The sequence below is a fragment of the Papio anubis genome, chromosome 2 (assembly GCF_008728515.1).
Source record: "Papio anubis isolate 15944 chromosome 2, Panubis1.0, whole genome shotgun sequence".
NCBI lineage: Eukaryota > Metazoa > Chordata > Mammalia > Primates > Cercopithecidae > Papio > Papio anubis.
In genome coordinates this window covers 173,521,917-173,538,056 of record NC_044977.1, presented here as the reverse complement: position 1 = coordinate 173,538,056, position 16,140 = coordinate 173,521,917, and the positions used below count along the sequence as shown (strand labels likewise).

Sequence of the window (16,140 nt, the reverse complement as noted above, 5' to 3'; positions counted from 1 at the left end):
GGCGGAGGTTGTGGTGAACCAAGATCGCCCCATTGCACTCCAGCCTGGGCAACAAGAGTGAAATTCACTCCGTCTCAAAAACAAACAAAAAAAGCTTCAAATTTGCCCCCTTTCACCTTGTTCTCCAAGCAGAATAGCTGTGGGGCTGAAATCCCGACTAGCCTCTGCCTGCTTTAATGTAGTTATTGTTAAATAAAATTCAGGAAGGATATACCCCAAATATTCATTTTCTGAATCTGTTCCTTACTGCAGATTGAATCTTTTCCAAACTGCAGATTGTGACTTACTAATAATTTGTAAAAACAATTTAGTGGATTATAAGTGTTAGAAAAGAAAGGAACAGAATAGAGAATAGTGAGCCACCACGCCCCACCCCTAGTATTTCATTGAATGCTTATATTGTACCAGAAATGTTTCTAAACTATATTCATTACATGCAACATCTTGTTTAATTTTTTTTTTAGCCTATCATTTGTATAAGTATTGTTGTTAACCCATTATACAGATGAGGAGACAGATCCAGTGAGACTAAGTAATCTACCCAGCCTAGTAAGTGAGTGAAGAGCCAGGATTTCAATTTAGGCAATCTTACTAGATCTAGAACCTACATTATTATGATTACTATTAATTTCTTCCTAGAGCCATGTTGTCTAGGCTGGAGTACAGTGGCTGTTAACAGGTGGCTTCAAAGCACAGTGCAGCTCTAATTCCTGGGCTCAAGCAATCCTCCACCTCAGTCTCTTGACTAAGTGTGACAGGTCAGCTTAGTCTTCAGCCAAAATAAATTGGTTGACAAATTGCATTGCATGTTTATGTACAGTTTTTCAGTATCTAGTCTTAATTTTATCCTAATATAATATAATTTGTGGAGATAATTTTTTGGATTATGTCATTAATTAGAAGCTGTTGTCAAACAGGTATAGATTGTTTTAATCTCTTAATAAGAATTTATAAGGCTGGTCTCGGTGGCTCATGCCTGTAATCCCAACACTTTGGGAGGCCGAGGCGGGCTGATCACTTGAGGTCCGGAGTTCAAGACCAGCCCGGCCAACATGGTGAAACATCATCTCTACTAAAAATACAAAAGTTAGCTTAGCTGGGTGTGGTGGCATGCACCTGTAATCCCAGCTACTTGGGAGGCTGAGGCAGGAGAATCTGTTGAACCTGAGAGGATTTTATTTACATATAAAATGCCCATCTGAATACTACTCTACTATGTCCTAAATTTGGCTAATATAAAAATGAAATATTTAATAGTACTTTGCCTTGATAATTGTTTTTCTGAATGAAATTAAATGTACAGCTTTCTTAAAGCAACTACTAGAGAAGTTTTTTCAAACTCAGAATTTCTTTGCCTTTAGAGTCATTCTCTTAACCATAACCATAGCAAGAGAGAAAAATTCCATGGTTCTAATCATAACCACTAGATGGTGATCTTATATATTGGTGAAGCCTAAATTTTAGTGGTGTTAAAATACTGAAATGGTTGCCCAAATTAAGCAATGTGAACTCAGCAGTGCTATTTAGCAGTGTGAAAGGAGTGGACTGGCTGTACTCCTCACTGAAACATATGTTTTGAAGTGATACAGGTTTCCATTTGTTTTATGGGATTTCTCCTTCCTCTTTTCTTGTTGACATTTATGCTGCTTATTGCTGTGATTTCAGTTTTATTAGCTGTTACTGAATTGCTAGCAAAGTGTTTTAAAATAATGAAGTGAAAATTTTTGTGATTGATTTAATTATGTTTTACTTACAATTCCATAAATAAGGCATGTGAGTAAAATTATATGTAGTTTAATATAGGGGAAGGTATGTGGCCTAGTGGAATGAACATGGGCTCTTTGAAATCAGATACCCCTGATTTGAATAATGATCAGCTGTGTTACCATAAGGAGTTTTTGTGAGAATTAAAAATAATGTTTGTAAGTGGCCCAGTGAAAAGTGCATTGTCCCTGGAGGTGGGACATGATTTTAAATTATATCTTATCCAAGCTGAAGCAATGGGACCTTGAGAAAATTATTTAACTTTTCTGAGTCTCAAGTTTCTTTCACATATTTGGGAGAGTAATACTTGCTTCTAAAATTGTTTAGTGTAAGACTATTATAAAAGCTAGTAACAACCACAGTGTATGACTGTGGAATACTAAATAAAACGAACTTCCTTACCCATCCATTATTAATGGAGATTATTCTTCCCAAACTTTTATTTCTAAAGAGTTTAGGAAAATATAAAGAAAATAAAACAATTTTGTTTTTTTTCCTCGAGACGTAGTCTTGTTCTTTTGCCCAGGCTGGAATGCAATGGCGGGATCTTGGCTCACTGTAACTGCTGCCTCCTAGGTTCAAGCAATTCTCCTGTCTCTGCCTCCCTAGTAGCTGGGACTACAGGCGCACACCACCACACTGAGCTAATTTTGGTATTTTTTTTATGGAGATGGCTAATTTTGGTATTTTTGATAGAGACGGGCTTTGTCATATTGGCCAGGCTGGTCTCGAACTCCTGACCTCAGGTGATCCACCTACCTCAGCCTCCCAAAGTGCTAGAATTGAAGGCGTGAACCACTGCACCCATCCAAGAAAGTAAAAATTTTAAAGAATTTAAACATATCTTCTCATAATTAAAATTGTGCACCTTAATGTACCCCCCCTTTTCTGTCATATAAAGAGAAACATGGGCCCTCTGCTTTGTCAGCAGTATCATTTCATCTAATTACATTCCTGTATTACGTTCCTATACAGAAAAAGTAATTTCCCATCTGTAAAGGAACTTAAATGGATACCACATATGCTTTCTTAATCACTTTAATTCCTGTACAGTTTTCTACCTAATTTAAAATTTCTTGGTTTCCCCCCGCCCTTTGGCCAATTGAAATTCACAATTAGAAATTTAAGCTATGTAGTATTTCATTTTCTTGATTTTAAGATTTCAAAAAATCAGTTAATTTGATTATATAATTTAATGATTGTAAAGCAGTAAAAATGTTAGTATTTTATTTATTTATTTTTTTTACTGTGCCTACCAGTTTTTGGAAAATGGGAAAATGGTTAGGAAAATTTTGAACCACCTTCTGTAGGTAGCTGACCTTGTGAAATGTTTTTTCAAAAATGTTACTTGCTTTTTTATTGAAGTTGTATCTACTTAAAACAAGAATTGATTGTAGGTTTGTTTTTTATTATTACTATTTTTTTTTTGAGACAGAGTCTTGCTCTGTTTCCCGGGCTTGGAGTGCAGTGGCGCCATCTCGATTCACTGCAAACTCCGCCTCCTGGGTTCAAGCTATTCTCGTGGCTCAGCCTCCTGGGTGCCCGGGATTACAGGCACGCCTGGATAATTTTCGTGTTTTTGGTAGAGACCAGCGTTCCGCCATGTTGTCCTAGCTGGTCTGAAACCCCTCAGCTCAAGCAGTCCGCCCGCCTTGGCCTCCCCAAGTGCTGATATTGTAGAAAAAAAACAGGTTTTTGTCACACGGCCTGGAAAGATTAGGCACACAGATACCTTGAAAGGTGAGGGGTTACGAATTTATTGGGCGAAAAAGAAAGAACAACACAGGAAAGTGAAATGGAGTCCTGGCTAACAGGCTGTTCATCTCACCAATTGGATTCTAGGTTGCTATCCCGGAATAGGAGGGGCCGGGCTCTTCCCCCACTTCAAATGGCGCGAACGTTTCGCGGTTCCAGCCCATCCCCCATCTTCCCAGTCCTCGTAGATTATTTTGGGAGCTCTTTTTACTTGACTGTCTTACTAGGATTTACAGACATCGCCGGAGTGGCTGGCTTGCTTTTTTTTTTGTTTTGTTTTTTTGTTTTTTTTGAGACGGAGTCCCGCTCTGTTGCACAGGCTGGAGTGCAGTGGTGCGATCTCGGCTCACTGCAACCTCTGCCTCCCAGGTTCAAGCAATTCTCCTGCCTCACCCACCCTCCTGAGTAGCTGGGATTATAGGCGCCCGCCACCACGCCTGGCTAATTTTTGTATTTTTAGTGGAGATAGGGGTTTGCCATGTTTGCCAGGCTGGTCTTGAACTCCTGACCTCTGCCTTGGCATCCCAAAGTGCTGGGATTACTGGTCTGAGCTACCGCCCCCCCGCCTTGATTGTAGTTTTGAAGAACGGACTAAAATGTCACTATTTCACCCGTAATGAATTATCAGTTATCTTTTATATTAAATGTTACATTGAATTAGTAGATCTTTAGTATCTTAAGAAAAACATCTTCGTTGAAACAGACTAACATGTATCTATATTTGTGTTCAAATAAACACTCACAAATGGGTTTTGTTCTTACGAAAACATGAAAATGTGGTATTTAAAAACTACAGCATGTTTTCTTTTTTTTTTTTTTTTGAGACGGAGTCTTGCTCCAGGCTGGAGTGCAGTGGCACAATCTCCACTCACTAGCTTCCGCTTCCTGGGTTCTAGCGATTCTCGTGTCTCCGCCTTCCAAGTAGCTGGGATAACAGGCACGCCTGGTTAATTTTCGTGTTTTTGGTAGAGACCAGGGTTTCTCTATGTTGCCCAGGCTGGCTCTCAAACCCCTGAGCTCAAGCAATCAGCCCACCTTGGCCTCCCAAAGTGCTGGTGTTGTAGATAACGGCAGGGAAAGATTAGGCAGGCAGACATTTTGAAAGGTGAGGAGTTATGAACTTACTGGGCGAAAACAACAACACAGCAAAGTGAGATGGAGTCCTGCTAACAGGCTGTCCATCTCACCAATTGAATTCCAGGTTACTATCCCGGAACAGGAGGAGTCACGCTCTTCCCCGCTGCAAATGGGAACAGGAGGGGAGGGGTCAGGCTCTTCCCCCTTGCAAATGGCGCGAACTTTCGCGGCTCCACCCCATCCTCAGCCTCCCAGTGCGCAAGCAACTCGTAGATTTTCTTGGGAGCCATTTTTATTTGGCTGTGTCACTAGGATTACATATATTAGCCACCACATTGGGCTTGCTTGCTTGCTTTTTTTGTTTTTGTTTTTGTTGAGGTGGAGTTTCACTCTTGTTGCCCAGGCTGGAGTGCAGTGGTGCGATCTCGGCTCACTGCAACTGCCACCACGTCCGGCTAATTTTTTTTTTTTTTTAAGAGACAGAGTCTGGCTCTGTCACCCAGGCTGGAGTGCAGCGGCGCCATCTCAGCTCACTGCAAGCTCCGCCTCCCGGGTTCAAGCCATTTTCCTGCCCAGCCTCCCGAGTAGCTGGGGTACAGGCGCCCGCCACCACGCCTGGCTTATTTTATTTTTTGTATTTTTAGTAGAGACGGGATTTCATGGTGTTAGCTAGGATGGTCTGGGTCTCCTGACCTCGTGATCTGCCCGCCTCGGCTTCCCAAAGTGCTGGGATTACAGGCGTGAGCCAGTGCGCCCGGCGCTAATTTTTCTGTTTTTGGTAGAGACGGGGTTTCGCCATGTTGGCCAGGCTGGTCTCTACTCCTAACCTCAGGTGATCCGCCCACCTCCGCCTCCGCCTCGCCTGCCAAAGTGCTGGGATTACAGGCATGAGCCACTGCGACCGGGCCCTGCTTTTTTCTTAATATTTTACCGACATCTATTGCATGGGACTTTGTAATTGTAACTCATTATTCATAGTATAGTTATAATATTCCATGGTAATCAGCCATTCCTCTGTCTTTTTGCTTTCAGATTCTTTGTTTTTGCCAGTTTGAACAGTAAACATTTTTTTAAACCCAGCTCGTAATGAGTTTATTAAATAGTTAAGCATCTGCAGTGGTAACTTCAGCCTCAATTCCTAGTGCAGTAGTGATGGAAGTAATCTGTTTAACAGTCTTGGAAGGACTTTCCAAGTCTGTGAGTTGCTTGTAGATTCTCATGTGGAAGCAATCCCATGTTTTAGGACCTTCACCGTTTTTCTTGTAGTGATTCTCAAAGTCTTAGGCATCTGAACTGGTCCTTTTAAGATTCTTTTCCTTTGCATCTCTGTTCCAGCCAGCACACATTTTCAGGGATTTTACGTTGCGACTGATTAGCATAATTCTGACTTGTCGAATCGCCACCTCTGGTTCTTTCCAGTATTTTTAGAAGCATGGCTATGGTATTGCTTCCTGACCAACTTGTTCCTCAGTGACACCAAACGTCAATGACTCAAGAACATAATGTGAGTTAGGAGCAGGAGTGGGTTGACCAGAGCTCCCCAGTACCTGCGAACGTGTCTTAAAAAATCCCAAACGTTCTTGACTTTATATTTTGTTGGTTTTGTTTCTGTTGAGTAGATACCCAGAAGTAATATTGCTGCACCAAATGTATGCTGAAAAATTTGTAAATGAATTCTTGCTAGCTTACTCTCCAAAGTTTTGGGTAATTTACATTCCCAAGTAGGAAGTACAAGGGTGTCTCTGTCTCCCTATCATTACTAGTATTAAATGTGAATTTAAAAAATTTATGGAAATAAAAAATTAAATCTCATGTATGGTCCGTTAAAAAAATTTGTTTTTCTAATCTAATGGGTCTTAAATTCCATTTGTTAAACATCTAGTGAGAGTGTCCCTTTAGCTATTGGCCATTGGTATTTTTACATAAGGGAATTACTTGGTTCATACTTTTTTTTTTTTTAAAGATAGAATCGCACTCTGTTTCCCAGGCTGGAGTGCAGTGGTACAATCTTGGGTCACTACAGTCTCTGCCTCCCAGGTTCAAGTGATCCTCCCACTGCAGCCTCTCGTGTAGCCAGGACTACAGGAGCATGCCACAACGCCCGGCTAATTTTTTTTTTTTTTTTTTGATGGAGATGGTGTTTCACCATGTTGGCCAGGCTGGTCTCGAACTCCTGACCTCAAGTGATCTGCCTGCCTCGGCCTCCCAAAGTATTGGGATTACAGATGTGAGCCACTGTGCCCAGCCATGGTTCATATTCTTAGTCCATTTTTGTATACCTTTTTTCCTTATTTATTCATCTTTTATTGGTTTGTTTTGTTTTTTTGTTTTTGTTTTTGTTTTTTTGTAAACGAGGTCTTTCTGTGTTGCCTAGACTGGTCTCAAAATCCTGTCCTCAAGCGATCCTCCAGCGTTGGTCCACCAAAGTTGCAGGATTATCTCCATTCCTGGCCTGTTACTGCTTAAAGAAAAGCTTTTGGTTTTAATTTATCTTGTAATTGGCTGCCTTCAAATGAATCTATTTTGTTGTTGTTGTTGGTTTTTGTTTTTGTTTTTGTTTGAGACAGAGTCTCGCTTTGTCACCCAGGCTGGAGTGCAGTGGCGCGGTCTCGGCTCACTGCAATCTCCGCCTCCTGGGTTCAAGCGGTATTCCCTGCCAGTCTCTCAAGTAGCTGGGGTTACAGGCATGAGCCACCATGCCTGGCCAAATGAATTTTATTTTTTTTTTGTGCTAATTGGTTGAATATGTCATTCTAGGTACACAGTCACATCATCCGCAAATAAAGATAATTTTGTTTTTTTGTTCTATTTTCGTTACATTAGCTCCACATTCAAATTGATGGATGTTCCTATAAACAGTGGAATCCTACAGCTCACGTAACAAGTGAAATCTTTAGTATTTTACACTTTAATATGTTTGCTCTTGGTATCTGGTTATAATTTTGTTACTTTTGGACAGGTTCACTTTATTTTCATTATACGTGAGTCATGTTGTAAAGGTCTACTGGGAGTCTTGAAGGAATAATAAAAGACACACATCTAGACACATCTTGATGAAATTATTGAGCCAGAAACGGAAAAACAAAGAAACAAAAACCTGGTGGATATTAGGCTTCTGGTCAGTAGCACTAGATTCTTGAAGGCTGTGGTGCAGTACCTGAGAGAAGGTATCTATACAAAATACGTATCGAGTAAAATGATTTTTGAACATGAAAAGATTTTCTTTATCACCCATATATTCATTGTGAAGCATATTTCTCAAGACCTTAAATGAAAATGAGAAAGGAATAATATGAGCTGAACGTCACTCAGACAAATTAGGGGAAAACACCCTTGATAAAAAATTAATAGAGGGATCTACTTTATTTTAATGTTTGAAATAGTCTCTTGTGAGCAGTAGGGATTTCGTGACATTGATTCAGATGGTCCAATTTTCATTCTTGGTTCTGCACTAGACAATACGTATTTAAGTAATTCTAGTACTTCATATGCTTTTTAATATGAGTTTTCAGTTTTAGAATTAACCAGAGGACACAGCTTAGAAGGCTTTATTTTACATATTGAATAGAATGTAAATGTTATGATTCTTGATACAAAAAATATAGGCCGGGTGCAGTGGCTCACGCCTATAATCCCAGCACTTTGTGAGGCCTAGTCGGGTGGCTATCTCTTGAGGCCAGGAGTTTGGAACCAGCCTAGCCACCATGGAGAAGCCTGGTCTCTACTTAAAATAGAAAAATTAGCCGGGCGTGGTGGTGGACACCTATAATCCCAGCTGCTAGGGAGGCTGAGACATGAGAATCGATTGAACTTGGGAGGCGGAGGTTGGAGTGAGCCAAGATTGCGCCACTGCACCCAGCCTGGGTGACAGAGCAAGACCCTGTCTCAAAAACAAAAATATATACACACACACACACACACACACACACACATATATACACACAAATATATATATATACACACATATATAAATAAAACACTGAGGTGTGGAAGAGAGATTGTAAATGAAAGGATATGGGTTGTGTTAGAGAAAATTCTTTCTTTTCTTATTGTGGAACAGATACTGTCTAAAATTGATGAACCAAGATGTGAAATAAATTATTTAAAGTTATAATGGCAACTGGAGCAACTAAAAACAGTTCAAGACACAACAGAATGTGGTTATATTTCATAAGTGGAAGTGGAAATGGGAGGAATACTTGCTTATTTGGGGGCACTTTTGTAACCTTGGATTTTTCTACCATTTACAGATTAATTTGATAAATTAGTTAAAAATGTAGTTTAAGTGAAAAAAACAAGTTATATATAAAACAGTAAATGTGTAATGAATGCTGTCTTTTTTGTAAGAATAAAAATATTAGAAGGCTGAAAATGGAATGAAGAGACTAAAGGATCAAATGAGATGTCTGTGTATGCCTCCTATTAAATAAAATTATACTGAAAATTAATCTTTAAAGAATTAGCCAAACAAAAGCCTACTGGTTAGTTTCGTTTATTTGTTGAGTTACTTTATATTTTTATTTTATCAAATAATGTATTAAACTAAAACTAATTTACCTATTTCACCTATAAACCTTGATTTTAAAAATTTTATTGGAATATTGGTTTAGTAGTGTCCATGATAGTGTTACTTACAGTGGGAAATGTTGGAGAAGTGTTTCTTCCGTATTTTGGTGTATAGTATTTTGTATTTGGGAAATTAAAAAGTCTGTACGCGCACCTAGTTTCTTCTTCTTTTCCCTCTGAGGTTGCTTAACCTTCCCTTCCTCCCACTTAAATCCCTATGCTTATGGTTTTTATAATCCAGTGGGGGAAGAGAGGAACGGGGCAGACGTGTGCTTGACCAGGTGGTTAATCTCTTAAGTACTGGTGGGGAGGGCCAAGATTTTCCACAGGAAGTATATTTCAAGAGGTCATTTTGGAATTTTTTTTTTTTTTAAGATGGAATCTCACTCTGTTGCCAGGTTGGAGTGCAGTGCAGTGGCATGATCTCAGCTCACTGCAGCCTCCACCTCCTGGGTTCCAGCAATTCTCTTTCCTCAGCCTCCAGAGTAGCTGGGATTACAGGCGGGCACCACCATGCCTGGCTAATTTTTGTATTTTTAGTATAATTTTTGTATTTTTAGTACAGGTGCGGGGTTTCACCACGTTAGCCAGGCTGGTCTTGAACTCCTGACCTCAGGTGATCTGCCTGCCTTGGCCTCCCAGAGTCCTAGGATTACAGGCATGAGCCACCTTGCCCAGCCAGAAATTGGTTTTTAACCTGATTGTTTTCAGATATTCTTTGGGGCTTAATGTATTGAGAATTTTAAAAAGTCATTGACTGACATATGTCTTACTCTTGTATTTGATTCTTCAGATTTATATTTATTTGCCAAGTATATATCACATGTAACAAGGGTGAAGATTTCAAATATGTAATTAATTATATATGTTATGTAGCTGTTGATGTTACTGGGATTTGTATTCTTGGAGAAGTTTAGAAGCTTTAGTTGTATGTGAAGTGTATGACATGTCTATCACCTGTTACCTAGAGTCAGTCTCCCTATGTAAAGTTGTGAAAGAATAATTTCTTATTGTGTTACTTATTTTGTGCACGTCATCAGTGAATTCTCCAGGATGAGCTGGGTAGTAAGACTTTAGCTGTGGAATATAGATATTTTTATAGAAAATATTAAATATCATCTATTTTGCTACCTTATAGAATTGAGGGTACCAAGAAGCAAATCTATATATACAAAGAGCACTTTGATGAAGCAGTAAAAACTAATTATCTTATTAAATTTTTGCCTTTGTGTATTGCTTTAATATTCTGAATGACAAAATAAGCATTCGTAAAAACATTTCTGCTGTGTATCCAAATAGAATGATTGTTTGGAGAAAAATCACTGGTTAATTGCCTGAATTGTGAACTCATCTAGCTGTTGTTTTCATGGAACACCGTTTTTACCTGAAAGAAAAACTGACAGACTATGGTTAATCATACGTGGGCATTTGACAGGTATTTTGTCAAAAATGAATGAAGCGAAGTTGTAACTTCAAAAAAAAACAACTGATAGTATTTTTACCCATGATAATAATTCCAGCTTTCAGGCAAAAGTTAGAATTTTGGAAAACTTGCATCTGCTAACCTGACTTTGACAATTTCTGAATACTTAGACTTAAGAGATTGTTGGTGATATTATTAACAAGTGTGATTTTTTAAAAATTTCGATATTGTTTAATGAAATGTGACATATGGAAAAGCTCTAATACCCAGTGAACACATACGTTCCGAACATGTGAGAGATCCATTCAAAGTGCATAGTAGACAAATGAATTTTGATGTAACAATGTATAAAATGTTCATTTGGAATAGTTTCAGATTCTACGTTGCAACTAACTTTTAAGAAACAATATACTTGTTGAGTTTGATGAAGTATCAAAGAGGAATGTCCATAACTACCTGAAGAGAATATTGAAATATGCCTCCCCTTTCCAGCAGAATATCTGTGTGAATCTGGATTTTTAAATGTGCTTTAACCAAGGGTGGATCACATCAGATTGACTGCAGAAGTAGATATGAGAATCCAGTTGTCTTCTATTAAGTTAGATAGTTGAAGAGATTTGTAAAAATGTAAAACAGAGGTATTCCTCTTAAGTTTTGTCTTGTTTTTGAAAAGTTATTTTCATTACAGTGTTGTGTATATTAACATGTAATGGCTTTATTATGGTTTAAGTAATTCTGAATAACTACTTTGAAGTTTTCTGTTTTAATCCTGATGTGGTAACTTGTATAAACAAAGGCCCTTTGAGGTCTTAGGAATTTTTAAGAATGTAGAGAATCCCAAGTCCAGTAGTTAGAGGGGTGCTACTTATTTTTTTTTTCTAGCTATTGTCCATGTTAATACTTTGGTTTTTGGTTAAAATAATTATAAACCATACTCTCACACATCCATCCACATATATTCTTAGAGTATACACTCTTGTATAACATTGCAGAAAGGTTTTAGTTGAAAACGGATTGCTGCATTCCTCTTGGTATTTTTACTTATAACTAAATGTATATATTACTTTCCAAATTTGTTATGCTGTGACCCTGTGTAAGTTGTAGTTATTAGCTTGGAAGATTAGGTAACTTAGAACACGGTGATTGGCTGTACCATAAAAGTAACTTAGAAGAGTTCATCTCTGCAAAGCACAGTGACCTAAATCAGATATGTGCTCACTGTCCCTGGAATCTTCAAGGGACTTACTGCATTACATCATCAAAAACAAGGCATTTCTATATTACTATGGAAAGATTTCGTCTGGAGAAGAAGTTACCTGTATGTACCTAATTATGATCTTGTCTTTTATTTACAAACAAATTTGAATCAGAGTTTAATAGTGAAGCTTGAAGAAATGTCAGGCTTATTAGCACTGGCTTAGAATAGTATCATCCTCTGTGTCCTTGGGTGTGGAAGTCATCTGTTGAAGAGTAATTCCTTGTGTAAAGTTAAAAATATTTGTAGCATCTTTATTCTTCTATAAAACTCACTCTTTGGTTAGTTAATATTACTTGAATGAGTCTTTAAAAATTATTTGGTTAAAATATTAGGAAAGAAATCACTTTATCTTAATGGTTAAGTGTGTTTTGAAGCTAAAGTGTTCGATAACTGTGAAATTACTCCATATGGTTAATCATAATTTATGGGAGGCATTACTTTATACTATAGTCATATGTCTTATATAATGGAAAAATTAATTTGTGACGGGGATCTCTGATGGCTGTTTTAATGAATTTTTGTAAACCTCAGGGTGTCAAAAGGATATTAGACTAGATTTACAATATATTTTAAAGGAATCTTTGAACATCTTTTTTCCCTAATACTTTGCCTTTGGCATGTTAAGTGTTGTTTTTGATTGACCAACAAAAATTTAAATTGTGGATTTTGCTTTTTTAGGCAAGATAAATAACTATGAGAGGAATTAGTAAAATATCTTATGAAGGCCTAAATCTGTTTCTCAGAAAATTAGATTTGATTTTACTGGAGTTTGCATGTTGAATTGAATTTTGATTTTATAATGTGTTGATGCTGGGTTTTTAAATTTATGAACTAGGTTTTGTTTTTTGTTTTTTTTGAGACAAGGTCTCGTTCTGTTGCCCAGGCTAGAGTGCAGTGGCACTCTGTGCGCTCACTGCAACCTCCACTGCCTGGGTTCAAGCCAAGTAACTGGAATTAAAGACACGCTCTACTGCACTCAGCTAATTTTTGTGTTTTTAGTAGAGACAGGGTTTCGCCATGTTGGCGGGGCTGGTCTTGAACTCTTGACCTCAAGGGATCTGCCTGCTTCGGCCTCCCAAAAGCTGCCCTTCAGCCTGGGCGACAGAATGAGACTGTCTCCAAAAAAAAAAAAAAAAAAATTTAGTTATGCAAGTTACACATGAAAACATTCTTATTGAAAACCGAAACGATAACAATAAATTAATATTCTAACTTGGCTTCCATTCAAACCCAGTTCCCTTTCCAGAAACGAGGAGTTAAGAATTTGGTGTGGATCCCATCAAGCCTTTTCTGCTGCTTTTTACTTAATACAAATAAATACATATTAAAACTTTTGTATGGAAATAAAATTTTGGTTTAGTCTTGTAAATATTTTTAACATAAACTTGATCTTATTCACTACAATGTGCTTTTGCACTTAACAAATATCTTTGAGACCTTTTCTTACCAGGACATATAGATCTACTTCCATTTCTTTTTGAGTCTGGTTTCTCAAACTGTTTCCTAGCACTCCTTGGTTTGAGATTGTCTCCTTACTATTGGCACACATTTTTGCTTCATTTTTTTAAATATTGGAAACAATGCCTCAGTGAAAATGAAAGTTCAGAGAAGTTGAACTTTCTCTTGCCCAAGATTTCACAGACAGTATGTAGTGGGAGCAGCCTGTGTAGACCATGAGATGATGTGCTCTTTTTTTTTTTTTTTAACATGTCATGTTTGGTACATGTGGGAGCATTTATCTATGATAGATATTTAGAGGTCAAAGGTTATGTGTATTTTAAATAAGTATAGTAAATAATATATTTATAAGTGTTGTGAGATTATATAACTTAAGCTGTTTTTGAGTCTTTTTTGCTGTTATTTGAAGGTGAGAGTTAATTGTTTTGTTTCATATCCTGGCAATTGTGCAACCTAAATGAAAGTTTGGAATGGGAGCAGTTAATTCCTTTTAGAATAGGCAGTATGCTACCTCTCAGGATGCAACTTCTGTGCCTTTTTACTTAGGAGAGCTTATCTTTTGTACCTGTGCATGTTCAGAGACTAAATGACATGAAGTCATTGGAACATGTAGCTAAAGATTTTAGAATATGACTTGGTTGATGGATGGAAATTATTATTCATTCTTGCACTTTTGGGGTTTGGTTTGGTTTCCTACTTTGGCTTTTCCTTGTTGCTGAGGAAGTGAATGCTATAAAGTGACTTGATTAATTTGTCTGTCTCGTTTTTCATTAAAAAAATTTTTTTTTCTTTCTTGAGATGGAGTCTTTGTCTCCCAGGCTGGGGTGCAGTGACGTGGTCTTGGCTGACTGCAACTTCTGCTTCCTGGGTTCAAGTGATTCTCCTGCCTCAGCCTCCTGAGTAGCTGGGGTTACAGGTGCCTGCCACCACGCCTGGCTAATTTTTTCGTTTTTAGTAGAGTTGGGGTTTTGCCACATTGGCCAGGCTGGTGTCGAACTCCTGACCTCAGGTGATGCACCAACCTCGGCCTCCCAAAGTATTGGGATTACAGATGTGAGCCACCGTCCCTAGCCTTAAGTTTCTTTTTAATTAAAAATTGTATTAAATAAATGGAGATGGGGTTCTTGCTATGTTGTTCAGGCTGGTCTCAAACTCCTGGACTCAAGTGATACTCCTACTTCAGCCTCCCAAAGTATTGGGATTTCAGGTGTGAACCACCACACTCAGCCCATCTTCTTAGTCCATTGTATGAAATTGTCTCATGGTCTACATGGCCTGCTCCCACTCCTTTAAATATGGAACTATAGCAAGTCATTTAACATCTGTTACCTATATTAAATTGAAGAATCATTCAGAGTCGTATACATGTATGTCCTGATATCCAAATTATTTGATATACAGTTTGGATATCTAGCCTTTAGAAAGTAAATTTGGATATCAAAAGATCTGCATTTTCTTAATATACTGTGTCCTGTTCTGAGTTTTGGGTAAGTCAGTAGTGGTAGTTTGGATAGCAAGGAATTTATTTGAAAATTTAATCAAATAGTTCAGTTCCTGAGTTTACTTACTGAGAATTTGGACACTGAGGGTTTCCATAGCAGCAACAGTTGTATCTCAGTTTACTTTGTATGCATTGTGAAAAAGTGTGGAAGTGCCTAGCCAGCTCTGGTAGAGGTCAGCAAGGGTTTCACTGCATAGCTCCAGTAGCCCCATGCTGGGCATGGGTCCAGAGCAAGCTGTAGCTGGTCTGGCTAGAAACTAGGACTAGATTTTGAAAACTTTTTTTTTTTTTTTTTTAAGGCAGAGTTTCGCTCTTGTTGCCCAGGCTGGAGTGCAGTGGCACGATCTTGGCTTACCAAAACCTCCGCCTCCCGGGTTTAAGCGATTCTCCTGCCTCAGCTTCCTGAGTAGCTGGGATTACAGGCACACACCACCACACCCGGCTCATTTTGTATTTTTAGTGGAGACGGGGTTTCTCCATGTTGGTCAGGCTGGTCTCGAACTCCAACCTCAGGTGATCCACCCACCGTGGCCTCCCAAAGTGATGCAATTACAGGTGTGAGCAACCTCGCTCGGCTTCAAAGACTTTTTGAGGGAAGGGTATTTGTTCTTCTCTCTCTAGCAGTGGCATAGAGTCTTGTGCATAATAAGTTAATAATAAGTAGTTAATGATGATTAGAATATCCTTTTGAAAATTATTGCAAGTTGAGAAGGGAAGTTAAAGCTAAAATTTTATCCTTTTAAAAATAGCCTCTACATTTTATAATAAATATGTTTAGTCTTTTTGTTGAACTGAAAAGAGAACAAAATTATGAAGGTGGGATTTCCACAACTGAAGCTAGAATTTCCCTAGAGGTTAAATTTTGGCATGCATTTTACTTTAGGGGAAAAGAAAAAGTTCTTTTAACTTTTGTTAGCCCTTGATTAATCAGTTAAAGTGGTACTACATGTTGAGTCTGCTCATTTTTGACAATTTTATGTTTGACCATAATTCAATCCGGTATAACTGTTTCCTGTTATTTAGGAGACTTAAGAGCAAAGATCAAGAAAGAAAGCGTTCCATGTTGACATCTAAGGATTCCCCTCACATCACATTTTCTTTAATCTCTGACCCTGGAAGGTCTGTCTTTTGAGGATGAAATGAATATATTACCAGTTATTTAGTATTTGCATGGAAATCCACTTAAAAATCTTTACCATTTCACTTCTTACTATGGGACTTTTGAATGATCTTCTGTGGATTTAAAAAGCCTATAAACGTAATTTTAAAAGAATTACAGCAGTTAGCTGTAATAAGAGTTCAGTTATTTGAGAGAAAGCAGTCTGTTTTATATTTTGT

At 38.1% G+C, this 16,140-nt stretch overlaps 1 protein-coding gene across 8 annotated transcripts in view; it reads left to right on the top strand.

The window, feature by feature from the left end:
- The window catches only part of SLC4A7 (solute carrier family 4 member 7), a 107,502-nt gene that overhangs the window by 12,677 nt on the left and 78,685 nt on the right, over nt 1-16,140 (top strand). The gene's annotated exons all lie outside the window — the stretch shown is intronic.